This window comes from Rhinatrema bivittatum, chromosome 3, assembly GCF_901001135.1.
Source record: "Rhinatrema bivittatum chromosome 3, aRhiBiv1.1, whole genome shotgun sequence".
NCBI classification, from domain to species: domain Eukaryota; kingdom Metazoa; phylum Chordata; class Amphibia; order Gymnophiona; family Rhinatrematidae; genus Rhinatrema; species Rhinatrema bivittatum.
This window is the reverse complement of record NC_042617.1, coordinates 369,800,736-369,828,633: the sequence shown is the minus strand read 5'-3', so window position 1 is coordinate 369,828,633 and position 27,898 is coordinate 369,800,736. Positions and strand designations below refer to the sequence as shown.

General features: G+C 42.5%; 1 protein-coding gene across 5 annotated transcripts in view; it reads right to left on the bottom strand.

Moving 5' to 3' along the window:
• The window catches only part of ME1 (malic enzyme 1), an 869,023-nt gene that overhangs the window by 42,093 nt on the left and 799,032 nt on the right, over positions 1-27,898 (bottom strand). The gene's annotated exons all lie outside the window — the stretch shown is intronic.

Sequence of the window (27,898 nt, the reverse complement as noted above, 5' to 3'; positions counted from 1 at the left end):
TGAAGAAACAGAAAAAAGCTGGCTTTAAATGACCTTAAAAACAGTGAAAGTTTCTTAGTAATCAATCTATAAAAATCTAGATCTATAATGTAAAATCAATTTCCAAGCCCCTTACAGGGGCTATCAAAAGTCTAGACCCCCTTGAACATTTTTCTCATTTTGTTGTGTAAGACTTGCATGCATTTAAATGAGGAGTTTTTATCTACTTAACATACCATATTCCACACCTTTCAGGGCCAAAAATGGTTTATTAGGGGAAAAAGCATATATGTATCCAAAAAAACAAGTGAAATCCAACAAGTGGATAAGGCTCCACTCACAAGTCAATACTTGGTGAAAGCACCTTTGGTAGCAATTACATTTGTAAGTTTGTTGGAATAGGTCTCCATCAACTTTGTATACCTAGATTTGTCAATATTAGAACATTCTTCTTTACATAACTGTTCAAGTTCTGTCAAGTTTCTTGAAGAGTCTTAACACACACCAATCTTAAAGTCATGCTATAGATTTTCAATTGGATTGAAGTCAGAGTTGTGACTGGGCTACTCCGGGATATTTACCTTTTAGTTCCTTAGCCACTCCAGTGTAGCACTGGCTGTGTGCTTTGGGTCATTGTCATGCTGAAAAGTGAACTTCCGTCCCAGTTTCAGCCTTTGTGCAGAGGACAGCAGGTATTTCCTCAAGGACCTTTCTCCATTTGTTGTCCCTTCTACCCTGAAAAGTGCCCCATTCCCTGCTGATGAGAAACATCCCCATAACATGATGCTGATACTACCATACTTCATAATATGGATGGTGTTCTCTAGGTGATGTGCTGTGTTGGGTTTGTGCCAAATATAATGAGGTTGATATCTAAAAAACATTTAGATGGCTAACTTAAAAGTTATGATGTAAATTTTAAAATATGCATGATCGTGCCCATGAATGCACATACATGGGCGTGCACACACAAAAGAGGGCATTTTGCAATGTGTGCACGTAGGGGTAGATTTTTAAAGTTATGCGCGGGTGTAGATTTGTTTGCGCAACCCGGCGTGAACAAATCTACGCCCGATTTTATAACATGCGTGTGCTGCCGTGCGCATGTTATAAAATCCAGGGTCGGTGCACGCAGGGGGGTGCACAATTGTGCAACCTGCACGCGCCGAGCCGAGCAGTCTGCCTCTGTTCCCTCCGAGGCCGCTCCAAAATCGGAGCGGCCTTGGAGGGAACTTTTTTTCCGGCCCCCCCCACCTTCCCCTCCCTTCCCCTCCCTAATCCACCCCCCAGCCCTAACTAAATCCCCCCCCCCCACCTTTGTTGAGAAAGTTACGCCTGCCCGAGGCAGGCATAACTTGCGCGTGCTGGCCGGCTGCCAACGCGCCATTCCCCGGCCTGGGGGCTGGTTCGGAGGCCTCGGCCACACCCCTGGACCGGCACCACATCCCCGGCCCCACCCCGGAATGCCACGTCGCCCCCGACACACCCCCCCGAGCAAAGCCCCGGGACTTATGCGTGTCCCGGGGCTTTGTGCGTGCCGGCGGCCTATGAAACATAGGCGCGCCAGCGCGTAGGGCTTTTAAAATCTGCCCCATATGTTGCAAAATGTGCACATATGGACGTGGGCAATTGTGCGCGTATTTACAAGCATACAGGCCGTCTATGCATGTTCGCGTACAAGAACGTACGCACGCTCATGCATGCATACTTCTGCAACAGCAGAACTTCCTTTTCTTCCTGGGTCTCCTGCGACACAAGAGGATACCCCCCCTTCCAGCTGCAGTCACCATTGGCTCTATGGCATTTCATGGGGCCCTGGATGCAGTACCCTCCACCTTGCGGTGCACCGTATGCATGGATGGGACATCCCCGTGCTGAAGAAACCTGTGAGGGAGTCGGTTGGACTGTTAGATGACAGGGGGGTTAAAGGGGCTCTTAGAGAAGATAAGGCAATTGCAGAAAGACTAAATGAATTCTTTGCTTCCGTGTTTACTAATGAGGATGTTGAGGAGATACCAGTTCCGGAGATGGTTTTCAAGGGTGATGAGTCAGATTAACTGAACCAAATCACTGTGAACCTGTAAGACGTAGTAGGCCAGATTGACAAACTAAAGAGTAGCAAATGACCTGGACCGGATGGTATGCATCCTAGGGTATTGAAGGAACTAAAAAAATGAAATTTCTGATCTATTAGTTAAAATTTGTAACCTATCATTAAAATCATCCATTGTACCTGAAGACTGGAGGGTGGCCAAATGTAACCCCAATATTTAAAAAGGGCTCCAAGGTGATCCAGGGTACTATAGACCAGTGAGCCTGACTTCAGTGCCGGGAAAAATAGTGGAAACTATTCTAAAGATCAAAATCGTAGAGCTTATAGAAAGACATGGTTTAATGGAACACAGTCAACATGGATTGACCTTGCCTAACAAATCTGCTTCATTTTTTTTGAAGAGGTTAATAAACATGTGGATAAAGGTGAACCAGTAGATGTAGTGTATTTGGATTTTCAGAAGGCATTTGACAAAGTCTCTCATGAGAGGCTTCTAAGAAAACTAAAAAGTCATGGGATAGGAGGTGATGTCCTTTCATGGATTACAAACTGGTTAAAAATACAAGAAACAGAGAGTAGGATTAAATGGTCAATTTTCTCAGTGGAAAAGGGTAAACAGTGGAGTGCCTCAGGGATCTGTATTTGGACCGGTGTTTTTCAATATATATATAAATGATCTGGAAAGGAATACGACGAGTGAGGTTATCAAATTTGCGGATGATACAAAATTATTCAGAGTAGTAACATCACAAGCGAATTGTGATACATTATAGGAGGAACTTGCAAGGATGGAAGATTGGGCATCAAATGGCAGATGAAATTTAATGTGAACAAGTGCAAGGGGCTGCAAATAGGGAAAAATAATCCTTGCTGTAGTTACACAATGTTAGGTTCCATATTAGGAACTACCACCGAGGAAAAGATCTAGGTATCATAGTGGATAATACTTTGAAATCATCTGGTCAGTGTGCTGCAGCAGTCAAAAAAGCCTGGTTTGGCCTCTCTTGGAAACAGAATGCTGGGCTTGATGGACCCTTGGTTTGACCCAGCATGGCAAGCGTTGTGTCCATCAGTCTTCGACGGCTTCGCCCAGCTTGTTTCACCCTATCTCGGCTCCTCCCGCTTACCTGGGCAAGATGGCTACCGCAGCGTTATCAAGCCGACATCTCTGGCGTCCCCAGAATGGCTATGGTGCAGCCGTTCGCCATTGCTCCTCCCCGGTACCTGCTAGGGTACGCGCGCAACCCATATCTAAATACGCCCAGTGGCGCGAACCTCGAAGGCGTTCCCTCAGCTGACGTCACGCCCATCCGGGTATATCTACTTCTCAAGATTGCTAGCTCATTGAGTTGGCAAAGACTCGAACTAAGACTCAAACTGTTCCTGTCTGCGCTACTCTGCCGCTCCCTTCTGCCTGCAGGAAGCTCTCCTTCTGCCCTTCGGGGTTTGACTACAAACTTGATATCCACTCCTCGGCAGCCCTCTGCTCTATTTCATGTGCCATTCAGGGAACAGGTACTCGCTTCTCAAGGGCCTGCTGTCCCTGCCTCAGTGCCTGTACCTTACTACAACTATCTGGTGGAATCGCATCCATAACAGCTAACACCGAGTGAGTACTCTAATCTCTCATCTGTCTCATCCACAGTAACGCCTTGCTGGGTAACCTGCTGCGGAACCTCCTGACTTCATCCAGGATAGAAGGGCTCCCTCTGCTGAGGTCCCTGCGACTACAACTTACCACTGCCACCTGGTGGCTACATCAAGCTGTATAATAAAAGAGGGCATGAACACAAATTTTGAAATAAATTGGTAGCATTTTCCAAATTTAATAAGACCAATTACAAATTTTGACACAAAGTTTAAATGGAATAACATCCCTGACCACTTTCCTTCAACATTAAACTCTCCACCTCATCTTTAACAATGGCACCTATGTTTTTGGCAGCATTCAAGTTTGGAGAGTTCCTTGGCCAAACGTTGCTACTCCAAAAATCAATGTAATTTTCTTTAAGCAGCTGTCACATGGCGTTGGCTCACATACATGGTACTTTATCATAGACAAAAGTAGCTTCGCCTACTGCCAAAACATTTTGTGGATCACTCAAAAATGGGTTAACATTTTCTGCTAAAATCGTATTTTAAAATAGGCACTATTCCAAGATTCCCCACGTTCTTTGATTACTAAAACATTTTTTTCATTGTCAACATGACAAAAAGACCAATTCAAGCACGGTTTATGACAATTTAGTGATAATGTTCCACGTCGCTAATTTCATTCAAAGTTTTTGAGCACCTCAATCACTTTGAAAATTTGGTTTTCAAATTGACCAAAAGAAAGATTTGTCGAAAGGTGCTATATAAGAACATAAGAACGTGCTGTTGTTATTACGTGTGTTTTAGTGGATCCTTGGGTGCTGTGGCGATGACCACGCCCGCAGGGGGGAGCCCCATGAGGAGCCACAGCACTAGGCTAGACTCTAGTACACAAAACACCAGAATTTGAACTCTTATTATACAGCTTGATGTAGCCACCAGGTGGCAGTGGTGAGTTGTAGTCTCGGGGACCTCGGCAGAGGGAACCCTTCTCTCCTGGATGACGTCAGGAGGTTCCGCAGCAAGTTACCCAGCAAGGCGTTACTGTGGATGAGACAGATGAGAGATTAGAGTACTCACTCGGTGTTACCTGTTATAGATGTGGTTCCACCAGATAGTTGTAGTAAGGTACAGGCATTGAGGCAGGGAGAGCAGGCCCTCGAGGAGTGAGTACCTGATACCCCCTCAAGGAGTGGGTATCAACTTAGTAGTCCAACCGTGAAGGGCAGAAGGAGAGCTTCCTGCAGGCAACAGGGAGCGGCAGAGTAGCGCAGACAGGAACAGTTCAAGTCCTAGTTCGAGTCTTAGTTTGAGTCTTTGCCAACTCAATGAGCTAGCAGTCTTGAGAAGTAGATAAACCGGGATGGGCGTGACATCAGCTGAGGGAACACCCTCGAGGTTCGCACCACTGGGCATACTTAGATGTGGGTTGCTCGCGCGCACCCTAGCAGGTACCTGGGAGGAGCAATGGCATACGGCTGCACCATAGCCGTTCTGGGGACGCCAGAGAAGTCGGCTTGACGATGCTGCGGTAGTCATCTTGCCCAGGTAAGTGGGAGGAGCCAAGTTAGGGGTGAAACAAGCGGGGCAAAGCTGTCGAAGACCGACAGATGCAACAGTACCCCCCTTCAAAGGGCATCCACGCAATGACCTACCAGGTCTAGGTTTTTGCGGATGTAGATGATGGACATCTTGCAGCATCTTCATTACAGCATATGACTAGAATATGTCTTATGCTTTGCAACACTTTTATAATTTATAAAAGTGTTGCAAAGCATAAGACATATTCTAGTCATATGCTGTAATGACTAGAATATGTCTTATGCTTTGCAACACTTTTATAAATTATAAAAGTGTTGCAAAGCATAAGACATATTCTAGTCATTACAGCATATGACTAGAATATGTCTTATGCTTTGCAACACTTTTATAAATTATAAAAGTGTTGCAAAGCATAAGACATATTCTAGTCATTACAGCATTATCCAAGATATTGGACATTGGAGTCCAAGAGTTGTCTTCTGGGCCATAACCATCCCATGACAGGAGGTATTCCCATACTCTGCCTTGTTTTCTTACATCGAGAACTGCATCAACTTTGTATTCAATGTCTTCCTCTGCATCTACTGGAGTAGAGTCGGGTGTCTTGTTGGAGAATTCGCTGAGTATCACTGGTTTCAATAGTGACACGTGGAATGCATTGTGGATCTTTAGAGTAGCTGGTAGCTACCTGAAGACCTGAGAACCCAGCACATTTTAAATCCATTTTGCAAGTTAACGGTGGGTACACCAAGTATTAATTATATGTCAATTCAATTTTGATTGCTGATTAAAATGGTATATTGCATGGTTGTTTCAAATTTCTGGTTGCTGATATAATGGGGCAGAAAAAAATTAAGCAAAACCTAGTACAAGCCAGATTTGTGGAGTGCTTGGAAAATTGTTGTCATATGCTCATTTATAACACTGTAGCTCTTTCAAAATTGCCACTACCCAACAGATAGAATTACTGACTTTGGGCCTCATTTTCCAATATTGCATGCGATACCAAAAAGGGGTGTTACCTTATGCTAATAAGCATGTGTATCGCAAATTGCGATAACAGCTATGCAATACGCTCATATCGCAATGTTGAGAGAGAGAGAGCGCGCCTTGCTATAGTGTCTCCTCCCTAGACAGGTATTTGTATCCCTATGGTAGGCCCACCTAGTAACTCGAGGTGGGGATTAGGAATTAGTGTAGGGGGTTGGGGGCCACTTTCACATTCAACATGAGACGTACGAACAGAACAGATTTGTGAAGATTTGATGGCCTTCGGAGTGAGGAAACTCACTCCAAGATGAGATTTGGACAATGTTCTCTCCACCTAGCTTGTTGTTGCCCAGGTAGAGTGTCCATCAAGCTAGGTGGAGAGAACATTGCCCAAATCTCATCTTGGAGTGAGCTTCCTCACTCCGAAGGCCATCAAATCTTCACAAATCTGTTCTGTTCGTACGTCTCATGTTGAATGTGAAAATGGCCCCCAACCCCCTACACTAATACCTAATCCACACCTCGAGTTACTAGGTGGGCCTACCATAGGGATACAAATACCCGTCTAGGGAAGAGACACTATAGCAAGGCGCTCTCTCTCTCGCTCTCTCTCCCCCCCCCCCCCCCCCCCGGTCCGGCAACATCGTGAACCGCGATAAACCTTTACTGGCCTCTAGCGCACAATGTACCGCAAATGAAAGAGGTGTAGCTATTGGCCACGCTAACACTGCGGCTGTTTCGCGGCACATGATAACTCTTTCCTACTTTACATATGCTCTGCCCCAACTCCGCCCCTGAATACAAAATTAAAAATTTGCATTCGCAAATCGCGTTAACGGCTGTTAGCGCGATTTGCGGAATTATCTCCTGCGGTAACTCCTTGGAAAATGACCCCCTTTATCTTGTTAACATGTTATTCAGAACAATTTAACATAGATGAGGCCAATTTACTTGGTAACATAGAAACGATGGCAGAAAGGGACCAAATGGTCCATCCAGTCTGCCCAGCAAGCTTTTCATGGTAATATCTACCGTGTTGAGTAGGTCACCCCAGGTTTCCCTTAAGGGTAATATCTGTACAGTTATCTCCAATCCTTATAAGGATAGAAATATTTGCAATCAAATACCAAGCAACTGTCAAACCCATAAAAAACTCTTGCTAACAACATTTTTACTGGGAGAGGAGCATTCCAGAAAATCCCAGCAATGCTGACTTGCTTTGCATTTGGACTTGGCCATAGAGGCAGTCCTTTGCTTTTTCTCTTATGTCTGCATATCAATACCCCAGACTATAAGTCGGAGCTCATGCTGTTTGCTGTCTGAATCCAATTTCCCTTTTTTCCCCTGCTGTCAAAGTGGAGAGTGATGTAGTTGTAGCAAAAGTATCAAGGCTTATTGGTTGAGGGGAGTAATTCCTGTGCTTCTGATAAGGGTAGTAACTGTCACACCGAGCAGGTTACCCCATGCACTCTTTTCTTCATTTCTGTCCTCTAGCCTTTAGGGATTCATAGTTTTTATCCCATGCCCCTTTGAATTTTTTGACTTTTTGTCTTCACCACCTCCTCGGGAAGGGCATTGCAGGCATCCACCACCCTCTGATTGAAGAAATATTTCCTGACAATGGGTCTGAGTTACCACCCCCTTCTAGTTCTACTATTTTCTTTCCAACGGAAAAGGTTTGAAGTTTGTGCATCACTAAAACTTTTCAGGTATCTGAAGGTCTGTATCATATCTCCCCTGCACCTCCTCTCCTCCAGGGCATACATATTTAGGTCTTTCAGCCTCTCCTCATAAGTCATTTGAAGGAGCCCCCACAACATTTAGGTCACCCTTCTCTGGACCACCTCCATCCTGTCTCTGTCCCTTTTGAGATACAGTCTCCAGAACTGAACAAAGTACTCCAGGTGAGGCCTTACCAAGGACCTGTACAAGGGGCTTATCATCTCCTTTTTCCTATTGGTTATTCCTCTATGCAGCCCAGCATTCTTCTGGTTTTAACTATTGCCTTGCACATTGAGTCGCTGTCTTCAGATTGCCAGACATTATCACCATCAAGGTCCTTCTCTTGGTCTGTGCACAACAGTCTTTCACCCCACATCACATACAGCTCTTTTGGATTACTGCACCCCAGATGCATGACTCTGCACTTGTTGGCATATCTTTGACCACTGATCAAGCTTTCTTAAATCATTCTCTCTACTCCTTCTAGAATGTCCACTCTGTTTCAGATCTTTATCCACAAATAGACAAACTATATTTTCTATCCCTTCCGCAATGTTACTCACAAAGGTATTGAACAGAACTAGTCCCAACACCGATCCTTGTGGCACTCCACTCAACACCATTCTCTCTTAAGAGTAGGTTCCATTTACCATTATACGCCGACTGCTATCCATCAAACCAGTTTTTAATCCACACCAACACCTTGGCGCTCACTCTCAAGCTTCTCATTTTATTCACAAGCCTGCTATGCGGGACTGTATCAAAAGCTTTGTTGAAATCCAAGTAGATCACACTGAGCGCACTTCCCCGATCCAATTCTTTAGTCACCAAACAAACAATTTAATTAGAATTGTCTGACAGGACCTTCCCCTGGTGAATCCATGCTGCCTCAGGTCCAGCATTCCTCCTAATTGTAGACAGTTCACTATCCTTTCCTTCAGCAGAGTCTCCATTAATTTTCCTACCATAGAGGTGAGACAAACCTGGTTTTCAGCCTCCACTCAGCTACTATTCTTGTGAAATGCCACACCTCCCCGCTCGACTGTACCATCGGTCTCCTCTGACGTCATCAAGGAGTGCAGGTGAAAGGCGCGAGCATGATGCCAGAGGCAGAAGAGATCTTGGCTGATCTGATTGCTGTCTCATATTGCCTTTGGAGTCTCCTCACGTTCTTGGATTCCTGCTTCTCAGGTCAACCGCAATGCCTCCCCGCTGGACTGTACCATCGGCCTCTCCTGACCTCATCAAGGGGTGTGGGTGAAAAGTGTGAGTGCAATACCAGAGGTGCTGTGCGCCAAAGCGGCACGCACAAGGGGCAGGCCCCTTTGTGAGCCCTTTAGTGTTGCACCAAAAGGATTAAATCTAATATCAGGAAAAAAGTAAGTAGATGAACTATAGATACTGTTCAACATTTTCACCAGAGAAATAGGTTGAAAACAATATTTTCAGATTATATTTCACATCTTGTATCTTTTCTGTATAAAAATCTTTCTTTGTATCATTAATTAATGTTCTTTATTTTGTTAAATGTGCTCTATATAATCCTAATGTACTTGCAGATCTGTGTTTTCACCACAGTCATTCTTTTTTCCTCAGAACAATCTTCGATTCTCTGTTTTGAATCATGTACCATGGGGCACTTTCTCTTTTTTTGTTGATTATTTTAGTAGTAATAGGACTAAGCTCATTGGCAACGTGTATTGTTGTATCGAACCATGAGTCAACTGCTGTATAGATTTCATTATAAGACATATTACTCAGTGCTTCCAGAAGGTGCTCAAGCAACTCTTCTGTTTTTATGGCTTTTCAAAAATGAACCACCTTATGTTTTCTCCTCATCTGAGTGGTATTTTATTTTGGATAGTACTGATATAATCATTTTGTGATTTGACCAAGGGATAGATTTAATCTCTATATTTTCAATATTAATTCTATTTTTATTGATACATTTATTTATTTATTTGATGAGTTTTATATACTGTTATTTGGTAGAGCCATCATAACGGTTTACAAAGTGAACATTTTTTTTTCTTAACAGTGTTGAAACATTGTAGCAGTTTGAGAATATACAAAGATAAACATATCAAGTCCAATAAGTATTCTTAGGTTGGATGAGGAGGGTAAACATGTTTGGTTGGAGATTATAGTTGAGAGTTCATTTGATGGTTGGTGTGGTCAGATGACGGAGGGTCAGTGAAGAATTTGTGGAAGAAAATAGTTTTTAGGTCTTTTTTTAATGTTTTTATGTTGTGCTGGGTTCTCAGGTCTTCAGGTAGAGCATTCCAGAGTTTGGGGGAAGCGATGGAGAAGGCTCTTTCTCGTGTTGCTGCCAGATGTGCATCTTTGATAGTGGGGATGTTTAAGTAACTTGAGTTGTTGGAGCGTAGGTTTCTTGAGGGGTTTTGAGGAGTTATGTTAAGCGTGTTTAGACCTTGATGGTCATTGTTTAAAATTTTGTGAATGATGGTCATAGATTTGTAGGCAATACGTGCAGTAATAGGAAGCCAGTGAAGTGAGGTTAATATGGGCGTTATGTGGTCACTTCTTTTTGTTCCTGTTAGGACTCTGGCAGGAGTTCTGCAGTATTTGTAGTGGTTTGAGAGTTGAAAAGGGTATTCCCGTTAGTAAGGAGTTGCAATAGTCCAATGTGGAGAAAATGAGTAGTTGTAGGACTGTTCTGAAATCGTCAGGGTTAAGAAATGGTTTCAGATGTCTTAGGGTTAGGAGTCTGTGGTATCCTTCTTTGGTTTTATTTGATATATGGTTCATAAAAGAAAGATCTTTATCAATGATAATTCCGAGGTTCCTGGGGTGGGTGGTAGGTATTATAGATATAATATATCTGTCTGGAATAGTCAGGGGTGGTGGAGCTGGATTCTGTTTTTTGTCCATGAGAATTATTTCAGTTTTGTCAAAATTGATTATTAATTTCAAAGAATTTAGGAGATGTTTGATTGAAACCAGTAGATCTGAGGTTTTCCTGTAGGTGTCTTCGATTGAGTTTTGTATGGGAATTAGAAGCTGAATGTCATCAGCGTATAAATATCCAATTAAGTACTTGATATGCTCCTTGGGTTGGTTCAGAGATTATTTGGTCCCACCTCAGTGCTGAAATTGTCTCAAAAGTAACATTTTTAATCTTTAAAAACACTGTAACCAAACAAAATCAAAATATAATTTTACAATCTGTCAACACTAATTTATGGTCATCATTTGAAAGTATTTCCAATTTGGAAACTCAAATATTAATGCAGCAAATCATCCGTTACATGTAATTCTGAATAGGTCAATAAAAACAATAAGCGAGGCTATATCTCCCAACCTAACAAGAAATGTAAATCTATCCTTAAAGAAGGGTAAGATCACAGCAGTATTAAAATATGCCTCAGTAAGACCAATTTTATAAAACAAAAGCACTCATAGTAATAATTTTAATAATTTCAGACCCATTTCAACGTTACAAGCCATGGCTAAAATAATTGAGAAATTGTACTCAAGTAATTAACTGCACATATCGATTCAAGAAATATATTATATATCCTACACAATTTGGCTTTAGAAAAAATTACAGCACTGAGACCTTACCATTATCTGTAACAGACACAATCTTATGTTGGTTTGATGCAGGTAAATCATATCTACTTGACAATTTGGACTTGTCTATTGCATTTGATAAGGTTGATTCTGGAATTATGGTTCAGAGACTCTCAGAAATTGGCATGCCTGGGCAAACATTGAAATGGTTTACTTCTTTTCTAACAAATTGTTCCTGTCAGGTGAGAATTGGCAATGTTGTGTTATGCGTGCCGTCCGCAGAAGACCCGCGGCACGGCCCCCTCACCTTTCTACATCGACTCCAGTCCCTGGTTCCTCCTTGCTGGCGATGGTGGGCCGTCAGCTCTGTCCGCAGGCCTCTCCCAGTACCTCCGGCCCTGCCGTGGTCTAGGCGTTCCCGGTCCTGCCTCCACTTCTCGTCGGGCCTCTCTGCGAGGCCCGCAGAGAGATGCTGCTACATGGCGCCACGCCCCTCCCTGGGTGCGCGCGCATCATTGATGTTAGATGGGGACCGCGGCGGGAACCTAGCTGTCGCATAGCAACTATGCTGGAAGTGTAGGCTTCTAGTGCAGTGTTATGGAGTCCCTCTAGAAGCCTATGAAAAAAGGAGACTATATCCCTTCCATTAATAATATTTTCATTTTCATTGTTGTTAAGGTTGAAGCATTGGCAATTGGCACTACTGCTTACAAATTTAAAATTTGTGCTAATTCAATCCATTTGCTTATGTTATCAAGTGTTAAATACAAGGGAACATGAATTTTCTGTGTAATTTCAGTGAAGTGTATTTTACATATGTACCAGGGATACTTTCTTGAAAGACTCAAGGAATTGGATCCCTTGGTTAGGCTGAAAGTCAACACTTGAATGAGAGAGAGTATCTAGAAATGTTATTTTAACTTAACTGGACAGTTTAAAAGCCTAAATTTCTAAAATGTATATAGGAAATGGATATGGATCGTGACAGGATCTCTGGTAATGCCTGATTGTTTTTGTTTCAGCATTACACCCCAAGTCAGCTTCCAAGATATGTAAAAAAAATTGTGCTTTTCTCCTTGCCTCCATCGTTCATCCCCAATCACATTCCACTGCAAAACTCCTTTCTTTATTGACATTTAAATTCCCTAATCCAAGCCCTTAAAATATTAAGAGCTAAATATGAGGTGGGTGGATGGAAACCCTTTTGATATTTTTAGTTCTATTTTTAAGGTAATTGAATTATGAAAGATGCATAAATGGTCAGTGACTATGGCTGAAGCCTTGAGGATTGGTTCTACTGCTCATGAATTTCAACCCTGTGCTAATTCAATCCTTGTATATTTCTATTACCTTGTATCCAATATATGCCTGTTCATTTTTCTTCCTTTATTGTTTTACTTAATTGCCAAAACAGTATTATCATCATCCCAGACTCTAGATGCCCAATGATAGAAGGAGGCTGTGACTTATTTGTCAGCAACTGAACCATTATTCTGTTCTCTGCTTCCTGAAATTTGCTTTACTGTTACATATTCTTTGTGGATTAAGGCATTTTTTCACTTTCTAAGTCTCTCTCTATTCAGCTTTCAAATATTGGCAAGTAGTAGGGTATACTGATTTTCATAACACATAAGTCAATGCAGTAAGACATACGTAAAAACTGTGCTCTGAAATTCAACACACATTTTCTTGATGCATATGCTAAAAAAAAAAAAAGTACTCCTGATGCAGAAACTAAAGGCACGCAAATTAATGTGGTGTTCTAAAAATTTGCACCAACATAAAACTAACTGTGCACAAAAATGTTTAATACATGTACAACATGATTTAAGTGCACGAATAATATTTTATGTGCAAATAAATACAATTTGTGCTAAGTAGGGACCGTAGAATGTCACTCCTGATTTAAGGAATTTTGCGTACACAAAATATACACATAAAAATGTGCATACAAGTTAGCATGCTTGCATGCAAATCTAATGTTAATGAGATATACTTTTACTCCCTAATACAGGGAAGTGCGTCAATCTTGAAGGCTTAATGCAGGTTTTTGTTTTTTTTAACACTGTAAATTTATCTCCTGGTCTGAGTTGGAGTAAAGTTAGCTCAGATTTCTAGCACTAGGTATAGCATTAAAAAAGTTCTCTTTGGGAAAGGCACTATTTAGCACACTTGTCACCATTGTGCTGCAAATTGCATGTGCAACTGTTCATTGTTATATAAGCTGTTTGGGGAAGACACCTCATGCATCTCGGTTTTGCTGCAAAAGGCCCACTCTTCCCTGCCCCCCTCCTCCCCAATCACACTGCTGTCATGTAGCTCCTGCCCAGCCAACAGTTCTGTGGCCTGCTATTCTCTTTGGTCTTATACAAATCTGGAGAAGCATAAGGCAACAGTGATAATTGTACATATAATGACAATTTTGCTATTATAAGTAGCTGCCCAAAAAAGTTTACATAATGATAGACAGTTGCACATACAACAATTCTGTCTCTCTGGCTCGGGACTTATGGGACAGAGGGCCTCTGGCTCAGGATCTTGGACTCACATACCAGTGCTTAGTCTAGTTTTTTAGGCTTGGACATTTAACTCCTGGGGCAGAGATGGAGTCAAGTTGACTTATATTTCTGGGGCTGGTGTTAGTCTATGCTATGCCTGTGGTTCCCAAGTGTGGTGATCCACCATGGACCGGGTAGATCTTAGTCCAAAATCCCCACATCAAGTAACTCCAGGTATGGGCCTATGCTTGTATAGCACCATAGACTAACACTAGTGCTAGAAATCTGAGCTAACTTTACTCCAACTCAGACCAGGAGATAAATTTACAGTGTTAAAAAAAACAAAAACCTGCATTAAGCCTTCAAGATTGACGCACTTCCCTGTATTAGGGAGTAAAAGTATATCTCATTAACATTAGATTTGCATGCAAGCATGCTAACTTGTATGCACATTTTTATGTGTATATTTTGTGTACGCAAAATTCCTTAAATCAGGAGTGACATTCTATGCACAAAAATGTGTACACAGCTGCACACTAATATGTGCACATAGCATAGTAGACCTTATTACACTGGCCTGACAGAAATTATGGAACAGCAGAGCATTACACCTTTGCCTAGGGTAATATATGGTATTTCAAATCCACAATGTAATATTATAAACCCACAAATGACACTAAGTTGAATTTAAAGGTTTTGGGAGTTCTGAGATGGTTTCTAATTCATATACTTTGCTAACAAAATTCCCTGAACTTTTCATGACAAAATAGTCTGTGAAACCATGCCAGTATCAATAATCCCCAAGGAGATGGCTAAATCCATTCCAGCAGATGGCACTGCAGTATAACCAAGTATAATATTTTTACAATTGGCTTTCTTTATTTTTCCATGACAGAATTTCATAATATAACACCAAGCAGCTAAAAAATATGCGGCAACGGGGATCTTGAAAGCCATAAAAGAGTACAAATTTATAATAGTCCTCAACAGAGAAGTAGGAATCTGCTCCTTTCACCCCAGCTAAATAAGAAAAGCCAGTTGCATTAATCTTAAGAGTTCTATAGCAAGCCACAGCAACAACAATACTTTGCTTATAGCAAGACAATCTGTGCATTTGGTTTATAGACAGCATATGAGAGAGAGAAATTATCACCAGATAGAAATACATACACCAGAATGGGTTTTTCTATCTTTGACAACTTAGCTCTATGGGATCTTGAAATAAAGGTTCAGTGGTGCTCGCCAAGAGCCAAAATATATCATAAGCAAGTCATTCTGGTTGGTATTTTACATCCCTTTTATAGTTGCAGCTGAATTGTGTTGTGACATTGATTTATGACTTCTATTCTGCCAAATTCCTCAGTTGCATATTTGGTTGGCCCTGTGACATTTCTCTCAGGCTGCAAAATAGATATTCAAGAAGGAAGAGGGCAAAGTTGCCTCTCTCTTCTCACACATTTACATTTGTACATAATTTTTTTGAAGAATAGCGACCTTATTTGGATTTGTAGGCATGCCTCATATTTAATATATTTTTATTTTGTTTCATTTAATTCTTGCATATTACTCTATCCAGTATTCTTTACAAAAATTACAATCAATGGAACATAAATATTAAAAAAGGAGAAAGAGCTAACAAAATGAATATAACTAAAAAATAAAAGACAAAGTGGCCCAGTGGACAGAGGGAAAAGAGCCTCTGAAACACAAACTAAGACAAATATATCGACACACTTCAGCACAAATGCACTAAGGACTGTTTTCTTAAATTGTCTTTTAGCTTCTGCTGGCTGCCACTCCAAGGTCAGGTGGGGCCAGCAGTGTGACAGCATGCTGGGAAATGGTGTTTTTTAGTCTTGATTCCAAGGTCACTGCCGCATGCAGCAGAGCTCCTGAAAATGGAAAACAATTTAACTGGAGAGGAATTGGAATCTGCCATAGTCTCCTCCATATCCACTGGTACAAATGGGGGTAGAAAATACAGATTTTCTTTATAAAAGTATTATAATTATGACGGACCCTACGGTTGCAAAACCATTAAGACCCGGGTGAGTCTTTACTTTAGCTAGTGAGAGTGCAGGTTAGTGTGAGGGGGAGGTTACCATTCAAATGCAGCCACTTCCTTTAAGAGGTCTGGAATGGCCTTCCCCCTGAGCGTCTAGGTAGCAGCTCCCTACAGAGAGCTGGAGAGGCAGTCCATTTAGGTTTACTGAGAGTAAGAGGTAGAGAGGAGATTTTCTTGAGTTGTTTTTTTCAGGCCCAATCAAAGGAGCCAGGCAAGCCCTGCTTGGTGGGCCTGACCAAGGTCAGGAGAGGTTTCCTTTTCCAGTCCACTCACTGGCTGGTTAGGATTCTCTCTTTGGGTCTATATTTTGAGTCACTGGTCACCTGGGCCTTTCTTGGACACATTGCAAAGGGAATCCTGTGTCTGGGACATCCTAGTTTTTTATATACTGTAGTATCAGTAAAACCTTCACTATGGTTTACAATACAATAAAAGTAAGGAAAATACAATAACTCATTAATAGAATCAAAATACTAGCAAATATATAGCTATAAGATAATAAATAATTAAGAACTAGTACAATACTAAAATCATAAAAGCATAAAAAAACTACCATATAAATTTCAAACATTAAAAGAAAGGTAAGCAGTAAAGTTAAAAGTTTTTTAATCTAAATAGTTAAAATAAGAGTCATTTTAGTTAGTGTCTGCATATGCACAGCCAAAGAGCCATGTCTTAAGCTCAGTCCCCTAAAGGGACTGCCTCTCCAGCTCTCTGTAAGGAGCTGCTACCTAGACGCTCAGGGGGAAGGCCATTCCAGACCCCTTAAAGGAAGTGGCTGCATTTGAATGGTACGTCTCCCTGACACTAACCTGCACTCTCACTAACTAAAGGGCCAACCATGATAGGCTTCTAAGAAAACTAAAAAGTCATAGGATAGGAGGTGATGTCCTTTCGTGGATTACAAACTGGTTAAAAGACAGGAACCAGAGAATAGGATTAAATGGTCAATTTTCTCAGTGGAAAAGGGTAAACAGTGGAGTGCCTCAGGGATCTGTACTTGGACCAGTGCTTTTCAATATCTACCTTATAAATGGCCTGTGACCGACGGCCCGCAAATGCGCAGTAGAGCACAGCTCTACTGCGCATGTGCGGGCAAGGATGTCGATCAGAAAAAAAAAAATGGCGGTGGGGCCGCAGGAGCGGGAGGAGAAGCAGCGGCGCCGCGCGCGCGCGCGGTGCCGCTGCTTCTCCTCCCCAGATCTGCCGGCAGATCTCGGGGGGGGGGGGGGGTGTCACTCCCGCGCCCCCCCCACCGAGATCTGCCGGCAGATCTCGGGGGGGGGTGTCACTCCCGCGCCCCCCCCACCGAGATCTGCCGGCAGGAGCGGGAGGAGAAGTAGCGGCACCGCGCGCGCGCGGTGCCGCTACTTCTCCTCCCCAGATCTGCCGGCAGATCTCGGGGGGGTCACTGCCGCGCGCGCGGGAGTGACCCCCCCCCGAGATCTGCCGGCAGGAGCGGGAGGAGTTAATGGAGCCGGGTGAGGGTTGCGGGAAGTCGCGCTTACGGTGCCGGGAGGAAATGGAGGTGGGTGAAGGGAGGGAGGGAGGGAGGGAGGGAGAGGGGGACTGAGTGAGTGGGAGGGAGTGAGTGGGAGGGAGGGAGAGGGGGGACTGAGTGGGAGGGAGTGAGGGAGAGGGGGGACTGAGTGAGAGGAGAGGGAGGGTGGAGAGGAGTGGGTGGGGGAGGGGGGTGGTGAAGAGTGAGGGGAGAGAGAATGAGGGGGAGGTGAGAGACAGAGGGATGTAGCCCGTTTTAACGGGCTTTACGGCTTGTATATATATAAATGATCTGGAAAGGAATACGAGTGAGGTTATCAAATTTGAGGATGATACAAAATTATTCAGAGTAGTTAAATCACAAGCGGATTGTGATACATTACAGGAGGACCTTGCAAGACTGGAAGATTGGGCATCCAAATGGCAGATGAAATTTAATGTGGATAAGTGCAAGGTGTTGCATATAGAGAAAAATACCCTTGCTGTAGTTACATGATGTTAGGTTCCATATTAGGAGCTACCACCCAGGAAAAAGATCTAGGCATCATAGTGGATAATACTTTAAAATCGTCGGCTCAGTGTGCTGCAGCAGTCAAAAAAGCAAACAGAATGTTAGGAATTATTAGGAAGGGAATGGTTAAAAAAAAGGAAAATGTCATAATGCCTCTATATCGCTCCATGGTGAGACCGCACCTTGAATACTGTGTACAATTCTGGTCGCCGCATCTCAAAAAAGATATAGTTGCTATGGAGAAGGAGGATTATGCACGCCAGGCCTAATTTCAAAAGGCCCGGTGGCGAGCATAAAGCCCCGGGACACGTGTATGTCCTGGGGCTTTTCTGAATGGGCAGGCAGGGGGCGGGATGGTTCGAGGGTGTGGCTGGGCGGGCTGGGAGGTGTGGCTGAAGACTCCGGCACAGCAGCCCTTTGCCACTCGGCTGGCAGGCGTAACTTCCACAACAAAGGTACGGGTTGCTTTTTTTTTCGGGCTGGGGGGTGGGACAGGTAGGGGAAGGGAGGAGATGGTGGGAACGGGGAACAGGGGAAAACCAGCTGGTCTCTCCGAGGGCTCGGCATGTGCACCACCTTGTGCGTGCCAACCCCTGATTTTATAACATGCGTGTGGCTGCACACGCATGTTATAAAATCGGGCGTACATTTGTGCGCGCCAGGTAGCGCGCACAAATGTAGGCCATGCACATAACTTTTAAAATCTGCCCCAGTGTGAATATGTTTGTATATATGAGAGAGTGTTTGTGTGTGTGTTAGTACCTCTGTATATATGTGTCTATGTGTGTGAGTGAGTGAGAATATCTGTATATATGTGTGTGAGAGAGGTCAAAGTTTGTGAGCTCCCCTCCAATGTATGAGAATCTCAGGACGACTGTAAATCTAAAGTTCCCAGGTATGAAGAGTGGGAGATTTTTTTTTTTTTATCCTTGTTAGTTTTAATTATTGGCTATAACGTATCTGCTGTTTTGAAATTTTTTTTTTAGTGTTTGGCAATATTTTAAACATTATTATACATGTTTTTAATTGGCTGTTCTATTTATCAATAGATCTGACATTCTTTTTATTGGTATGTTTATTTCTTGTGTTTACATTGCCTACAGAGCTTGGCTTCTTGTGATTTCCAATTCTGTTTTCTGTCTGCGTGTTTTAATTTATATTTTATGGTCTCTTTATTCTGTATTTGGTGAGAGTCTATCTGTGTTCTGCTTGTGTGACTGAGGCTTTAGGTATTCTGCTAGCATGTAGTTTCTGTGTAGGGATTTACAACAACCTGGCTTTAATCTGTTTTCTTAATAGAAGGTGTATTGGTGTTTAGGCCCTGATGTAATATTTGAAGTATGGTTTTTTATAGGCTGCGTGCTGGCAGTTATGGTACAGAAGGCTTACTATATTGGAATTGTAGTTCAGTTTATTCCTGGCTTTCTGGGGGTCAAGTCCACCCCCAGTGCATTTTACCATAAGCCTAATACAATATGGGATCCAGTAAACCGCCTTGATTACTATCAGAAAGGTAGTTTATTAAGTCTATTAAACTATTATTATTGAAAGATTCTTCTTTTGCAGTGTATGCAACTATAATATATATGTTGTAAGAGATATTTTTATTTCAGAAGATTGTACTTTGAATGTCTATTTTCCATATGCAATCTGCCCTTTGTAGATTGGGGAAGTAGTTAAATTCTAAAATGGAAAAGAATGCATAAGTTTGAATTGTGTGGTGAGGGGAGGGAAGGGAGAATGAATGGCAGTAAGGTTTGTCTAGGGCATCTAATACCCTTGCATCAGCTCTAAAAGAGTGTGTAACACACACAACCTCCTATCATTCACCAACCTCTCACACCCCAGGGGGCAGATCCTGGAGAAGGATAGGAGGCAGGCAATAGGGAATGGAGGAGTCCTATTTCTAAACCCAGGGGGTGGGGTGGCCAAACGCTGCCCCGCCCCCACTGAACGCTGAAGACTGAGAACAAGAAAATAAAAGGCCCAAAAGTTGAGTGATTAGAGCAGTGAGCTGCAAACAAGGGAAGCCAGGGTTCAAATCCTACTGCCACTCCTTGTGACCTTGGGCAAGTCATTTCACCCTCCCTTGCCTCCCCCCTGCCCTGACCCTCTTGGTGATTTCATCTAACCGCCCCATGTTCATCCCATGTGAGCCAGGGTTAGGGAAGACCTGTCCCTGAAGTGGTGGTGACTCGTTGTTAGGAGGAACTCTGATGTTAAATTATATTGGGGAAAATAAACTTTGATTTCAAGATCCAGGAGAAAGCTTTGGCTGTCCTTTCTTCCTGTCTGAAGCAAAGAGAGCTGCTTGCTTCAAGGGGAACCCTCCCATCAGGGATATAGAAAGAAGAAATAAAGAGACTGTATAAGAACCAAGGAGATCCAGAAGATCTGACAACTCTGGTAAGGAAAACAAAAAATTACTACGGACACCCATCCAGTGTTTCACAGAGAGAGAGAGAGAGAGAGAGATTTACTCTCTGTGCCATAGACTCTTACATTTTTATCAGATTGGAAGGGGTATTTTGCGCAGTCTAAAGAGACCCTGTCCACCTGGGAGCTGCACTTAATCAAGCCCTGGAGAGTGGATGTTTCCCTGGCCCTATGTGAGTCCTGCACAGATAAAGGGAAAGACACTGTAAAATAAATAAATAAATAAAAAATAAATTCTGTGGTGCTGCAGTTTAAGTTATTGTGCTGTTTTATTTATTTATTTATTTAGAATTTTTTATATACCAACATTCTCGATACACATATCGAATCAGGTCGGTTTCCACTGAACAAAACAGTCGTGGTTAAGGCGTTACATTAAACGGAGTTTCTAAAAATGAGAACGTAAAAATATTAAACAGTTTCTGAACATTAGAACATAAATATTAAATAGACATCAATAACACGTCAAACGGCGTTCAAAAGACGTAAAAAACAAAAATAAAAATATCTACAATAGATAATAAAATAAATTGAGTGTATCAAGTAACAGTGTACAATGTTGAAGGGCATGACCTGAGCATAATGAGAGCTAATGAGCTAGTGCATCTACAGTGGTGACTTTCATAATCTGTGGACTGTCCGGGTAAGGCGTAAGCGGGCCCAGCGGGGTTTGGGGGTGTTCAATAGATTTGTTATGTTCTATTTTGCCCTTTGACCGGTGTCTGAGTGTTCCTGTGATTCCGGGAAGACTTGCCGGAAGAGCCATGTTTTTAGTTGTTTCTTAAAAGTTTGATGGCATGTTTCTAGGCGAAGTTCCGGAGGTAATGAGTTCCAGAGGGTGGGCCCGGCTGTAGAGAGTGCTCGTTTTCTTAATAAGGATTTGACCGGAGGAGCATATAATGATCCTTTGTAATTGTATCTGATTGGTCTTTGTGATGTGTGAGGGCGGAGTTGCGTGTTTAGATGTAGGTGGGCGATGCCCATAATGTCCTTGTGGATCATCATTAATGTCTTGAAGGTGATCCTGGATTTTATAGGAAGCCAGTGAAGGCCGTGTAGAATTGGTGTGATGTGGGCTCTTTTATTTGAGTTGGTGAGTAACCTCGCCGCAGCATTCTGCACCATTTGTAGCGGTTTCGTGGAAATGGCAGGGAGACCTAGTAGAAGGGGGTTGCAGTAGTCCAACTTTGACAGAATTATAGACTGAATTACTAATCGGAAGTCGCTGAAATGAAGGAGCGGTTTCAGATTTTTGAGCACTTGAAGTCTGAAAAAACATTCTTTAGTGGTGTTGTGGACGAATGATTTGAGGTTAAATTGATTGTCGAGTCACACCCCTAAGTCCCTGACAGAGGGGGAGTGGTTAATGTATGATTTTGCGAATTGTGTTGCGCTTTGGGAGTTTGTGAGACTATGGTTTTCATCCGGCGAGATGATGAGGATTTCAGTTTTATTTTGATTGAGTATGAGGTTCAAGCTAGATAGCAGAGTATTGATAGATTGTAAGCATTTGTTCCAATGTGCCCAAGTTTTTTGCAGGGATTCTGTGATAGGAAGAAGTATCTGAATGTCGTCAGCGAAAATGTAATGCTTTAGATTAAGGCTGGAGAGTAGGTGGCAGAGTGGTAGAAGATAAATGTTAAAAAGTGTTGGGGAGAGAGATGATCCTTGTGGGACTCCTCGGATTGATTTGATGGGAAGTGATTCTTCGTTATTGATCTTGACCTTATAGAATCTGTTCTCCAAGAATGATTGGAACTAGCTGTGAGCTTCTCCTTGAATTCCTATATCAGATAGCCGCTCGAGAAGGATGGAATGACTAACTGTGTCGAAGGCGGCAGATAGGTCGAGAAGGGCGAGGAGGTACGGTTGTTTTTTTTCAAGATTGAGGAGGATAGTGTCAGATAATGATGCGCGTAGCGCTTCTGTGTTTTGCAATTTCCTAAAACCGAACTGGAAAGGGGAGAGTATGTTGTTCTCCTCCAGGTACTCAGACAGTTGTTTGTTAACAAATCTTTCCATCACTCTTGAGATCAAGGGGAGGTTAGCGATTGGACGGAAGTTTGCAGGGTCAGCCGTTGAGAGGTTAGGTTTTTTTAGTAAGGGTTTCAGTATGGCTATTTTAAGTTGTTCTGGGATCTTTCCTTGAGTTAAAGAGCAGTTTATGATGTCTGCTAATGCTTTGGAAATGGTGTTAGGAATAGCTAGCAGAAGATTGGAGGGCATGGCATCCAGAGGATGAGAGGAGGGTTTAAGCTTTTTGAGAATGATTTCGATTTCCATTGATGATGGGGTCTCGAACGATGTAAAGCTGAATTTCTTGGTGGGTGTTGAGGTGCTGGGGGGCATTGTTATCAGCTGTAGAGAAGAGATAGGCTTGAGTAGGTTGGTGATCTTCTCATCAAAGTATATTGCTAGTTCCGTGGCTTTGTTGGATGCTTGTTCGTCAGGGATGATAGGTGGGGATGGTTTTGTTAGAGATGATACAAATGAAAATAAGGCTTTGGAGTCGAATGAGAAGTTGTGTATTTTTTTTGCAAAGAAGTCTTTTTTGGCCTTGAGGATGGCTATTCTGTATGTGTTGAGGTGGGTTTTGTAGTTTAGAGTTGAGACGGTGGAAGGAGACTTGTGCCAATTGCTTTCTTTTTTCCGAAGTTCTTGTTTAAGGATTTTAAGTTCCGGGGTGTACCACGGATGTCTATTGGCTTGAGGTGGTTTCAAAGATTTAGTGATGAAGGGACAGGATAGATCTGCGACCTCGTTTGTTATCTTGAGCCAGGAGTTGATGGCTGAGGGAGCGTCTGTGAGATCCAGTCGGTCGAGCTCTTTAGTGAGCAGGTTGCTGAGACTATCTATGGGGCAGGGTTTCCTGTATTGTATAGTGGTTGCCGGGAAGATAGGACGAGGCTGATCTTTAATTTGAAGTTCTGCGGAGATGTGATGGTCGGACCATGGGACAGGGACGCAAGTAGGGTTAGCGGCCGAGGTTATGCCATCGTTGAGAAAGATCAAGTCAAGTGTGTGTCCCGCTTTGTGCGTGGGCCCTTTGACGATCTGTTTGAAGCCTAGGTGATTGAGTGCTGTAAGTAGGATGTCACATTTTGGACCCTACACAGTGCCTCACAAGTATTTCTTTTGCACTCACTGCACCCACTTTGAGGACAAGTGAGGTAATCAAATTTGCAGATGATATAAAATTATGCAGAGTAGTTAAGTCACATGTAGATTGAGATAAATTGCAGGAAGACCTTGCGAGACTGGAAGATTTGGCATCCAAATTGCAGATGAAGTTTAATGTGGACAAGTGCAAAAGTGATGCATATAGGGAAAAAAATAACCCATGCTGTAGTTATACAATGTTAGGCTCCATATCAGAAGTTATCACCCAGGAAAAAGATCTAGGCGTCATAGTGGATAATACATTGAAATCATCGGTTCAGTGTGCTGTGGCAGTCAAAAAAGCAAACAGAATGTTAGGAATTATTAGGAAAGGAATGGTGACAGAAAATGTCATAATGCCTCTGTATCGCTCCACAGTGAGTCTGCACCTTGAGTACTGTGTACAATTCTGGTCGCCACATCTCAAAAAAAGATATTCATGGCCTAGAGAAGGTACTAAGAAGGGCGACCAAAATGATAAAGGAAATGGAACGGCTCCCATATGAGGAAAGCCTGAAGAGATTAGGGCTGTTCATCTTTGAGAAGAGACAGCTGAGGGGGGATATGATAGATGTTTATAAAATCATGAGGTATAGAATGGGTAAATGTGAATCAGCTAGTTACTCTTTTGGATAACAGGACTAGTAGGCACTACATGAAGTTAGCAAGTAGCAAAACAATCAGAGAAAAATCTGTATCACTCAATGCACAATTAAACTCTGGAATTTGTTGGCAGAGGATGTGATTAGGGCAGTTAGTGTAGCTGGGTTTAAAAAAGGTTTGTATAAATTCCTGGAGAAGTCCATTAACTGCTTTTAATCAAGTTGGCTTAGGAAATAACCAGTGCTATTACTGACATTGGTATCCTGGAAAGTAGTCTATGGGTACACTGTCACTCAAAACTGACGTCAGCCAATCAGCGATCACTTCCAGCCTAAGCCCCGCCCACCTTCATAGAAATGAATAGCTGTAGCCCCGCCCACACCCCCATCCGGTCCTGATCACAACCCTAGCTTCACCCCTGACACCACCCACACTCCTCCCACCCCATAGAAGTGAATTGTGTAGCCCCTCCCAAGCCCTGCCCCAAATCAAACCCCCCTATGTTGTCACTCGTATGACATCACCGGAAGTCCAACCCTCAACCCCCCCCCCCCCCCCCCCCAAATACATTCCCTAGAATTTCATCAGAAAAGGCCCTGTTGCTTTATAATGACGACAAAATTAATGGACTCTGGCTGTTTTTGATGATCTTACCGGAAGTATAACACAAACCCTACCCACACCCAAAAATGCGCCCCCCCCTCCCCAAGAACGTATTCAGAAATGACCCCTGTCACTTTCTAATGATGACAGAGCCGGAAGGAGTTGTTTTTTTTTTTCTAGCCCCTCTGTTTTAAAAGTTACTAGCTGTGAGGTGGCAGGAAGCTTTCTCTCATTCTGTACACAGTGACAGGGAGAATCTCCTCCTTCCCTCCTCCCCTCACTATAGGTAAGCATGCACAATGGCCCCTATCCTTGCAGAGTGAAATTTGAGCAGATCTTTTGTAGTATACTAAAAGAATAATTAACAGGCTGTTGGGGGGACTGCAAAAGTGAATAAAACAAAGATTTATTTTCTTTTAAGAACTAGCCCTCTGTGTTTACATCCATACAAAACAACCATGCACAAGCAGCTTATGAACCAGGCGCTGTAGGAAGTTTTGGTGGAATAAATCCTCTTTTTCAGGCTGATAAAACATGTAATGAGACAGTGATCAGGAAACAAGTGACTGAAGGGCTTACAGATCAAGATGCTCATTCTTTACACCGACCTGCTAGGATACATTTTAAAAGAAACAAAACCATAGTGACAGAGGTGGATGCGCAATGGCAAGCTGATCTGGTTGACCTGACCGCCTTGTCCAGTTATTAAAATGGCTACAAATACATTTTGACAGTAATAGATTTTTTGTCAAAATATGTATGGGTTGTGAACCTAAAAACAAAAACAGGTCGTGAAGGTACTTGAAAATATATTTAAAGGCCGCCATGTTCCCAATAAAATACAAACAGACGGGGTAAAGAGTTTTTAAATAGCTCTGTGAAGAATTTGTTAAAATACAGAGGTGTTTATCATTTTGTGACCAAAAACAATGATGTTAAGGCAGCGGTTGTGGAGAGATTTAACAAGACTTTAAAATCCAAAATGTGGCAACACTTTACATTGCACAACTCTTTTCAATCTGAAGATGTGCTTTGGCTTTTCTGAATAGTTATAACCACAGCTTTCACAGAACAATACAGGCCCGCCCCATCAATATAACAGCCTCAAACTCTCTGTGGTTCTGGAAAGTAATCTATGGCAACAACAACAAACTTGAACCTGCTAAGCCATTTTTTAAAAGGGGGAATCATATTAGATTGTCAAAAACTAAAGGGAAATTTGAAAAAGGTTATGAGCAAACATGGATAGATGAGATATTTATAATAACAAACGTCTTAAACAAGGGGCATAAAACAGCCTGAAACACATCTTCATATTTAAAAGTGTTGTGCAATGTAAAGTGTCGCCAAATTTTGGATTTTAAAGTCCTGTTAAATCTCTCCACAACCGCTGCCTTAACATTGTTTTTGGTCACAAAATAATGATCGCCTCTATATTTTAACAAATGCTTCACAGAGCTATTTAAAAACTCTTTACCCCAGTCTGTTTGTATTTTATTGGGAACACGGCTACCTTTAAATATATTTTCAAGTGCCTTGGCCACTTCACAACCTGTTTTTGTTTTTAGGCTCACAACCCATGCATATTTTGACAAAACATCTATCACTGTCAAAATGTATTTTTTAGCCGCTGTTATATCTGGACAAGGTGGTCAGGTTGACCAGATCTGCCTGCCATTGTACATCCACATCTGATACTATGGTTTTGTTTCTTTTAAAATGAATCCTAGCAGGTCTGTGTAATAACTAAGCATCTTGATCTGTAAGTCATTCAGTCACTTGTTTTCTGGTCACTGTCTCATTAAGGGGTAGATTTTCAAAGGGTTACGTGCGCGTAACCCTTTTAAACCTACACCCCTGTGCGCGCCGAGCCAATTTTGCATAGGTTCGGCGGCGCACGCAAGCCCCGGGACGCGCGTATGTCCCGGGGCTTTGAAAAAGGGGCGGTCCGGGGGCGTGGCTGGTCCAGAGTCCTCCGGCACAGCAGCTGGCAGGCAGGCGTAACTTAGACAATAAAGGTAGGGGGGATTTAATTAGGGCAGGGGGGTGGGTTAGATAGGGGAAGGGAGGGGAAGGTGGGGGGGAGCAAAAGGAAATTCCCTCCAAGGCTGCTCCAATTTCGGAGCGGCCTTGGAGGGAACGGGGAAAGCCATCGGGGCTCCCCTAGGGCTCGGCGCTCGCAAGGTGCACAAGTGTGCACCCCATGTGCACGCTGACCCCGGATTTAAAATCTGGTGTACATTTGTGCTCGCCGGGTAGCGTGTACAAATGTACCCCGCTCGCGTAGGATTTAAAATTGGCCCCTATATGATTTAGCAGCCTGAAAAAGAGGATTTATTCTACCAAAACTTCCTACAGAACATGGTTCATAATACATTTTATTTAAGAGCAGCTTATGCATGGTTGTTTTGTATGGCTGTAAACACAGAGTTCTGTTTTTTTAAAAGAAAACTAAATCTTTATTTTATAAATATTTAGGAACCATTACTGTCTATTTTAACCTAACTATGGCATTGAAATATTGGAGAAGTGTAATTCAATAGGCAAAGACTTTACCAGATCCTAGGTGTGAAAAGATCATGAATGTCTGGCACCAAAAATTCAGATTAAGCTGAGAAAAGTGAATAAGATTACAAGACTAACAATATACAATTTAGAGAATATCCCGTCAAAGTTTATAATAGAGGTGAATAACAGATTTGCTGTGCTTGACCTGGCAGCCAGCCATATGCACTGTTGGAAGAGACATGAGAGTTGGTAAAGGTTTAAGCAAAGGAAAATATTTAGGGATATTTTCCACAAGAAAGAAAATCAAAGTGGCTTTCAGCACAAGCTATTAAGAATGCAGAAGAAAGATGGAAAGCAAAAATTAAAGGTGATTATTAGAAAGACAGAAAACTCAATAGGGAATGCTCACTAAGCAAGAAAGGATAAAGAAAGGTATCTTAATCAGGAATGTCAAGAAGCAGAGAAGAATAACAGAAAGAGAAAAATAAGAAATCTTTTTAAGAAGATGAAAGAAATTGCAGCCAAGTTTACAGCAAGAAATGGAAATTTGCAAAATGTTCACAAGAAAGTTGTAATGGCAGGAATGGCTTGCTGTGAACCAT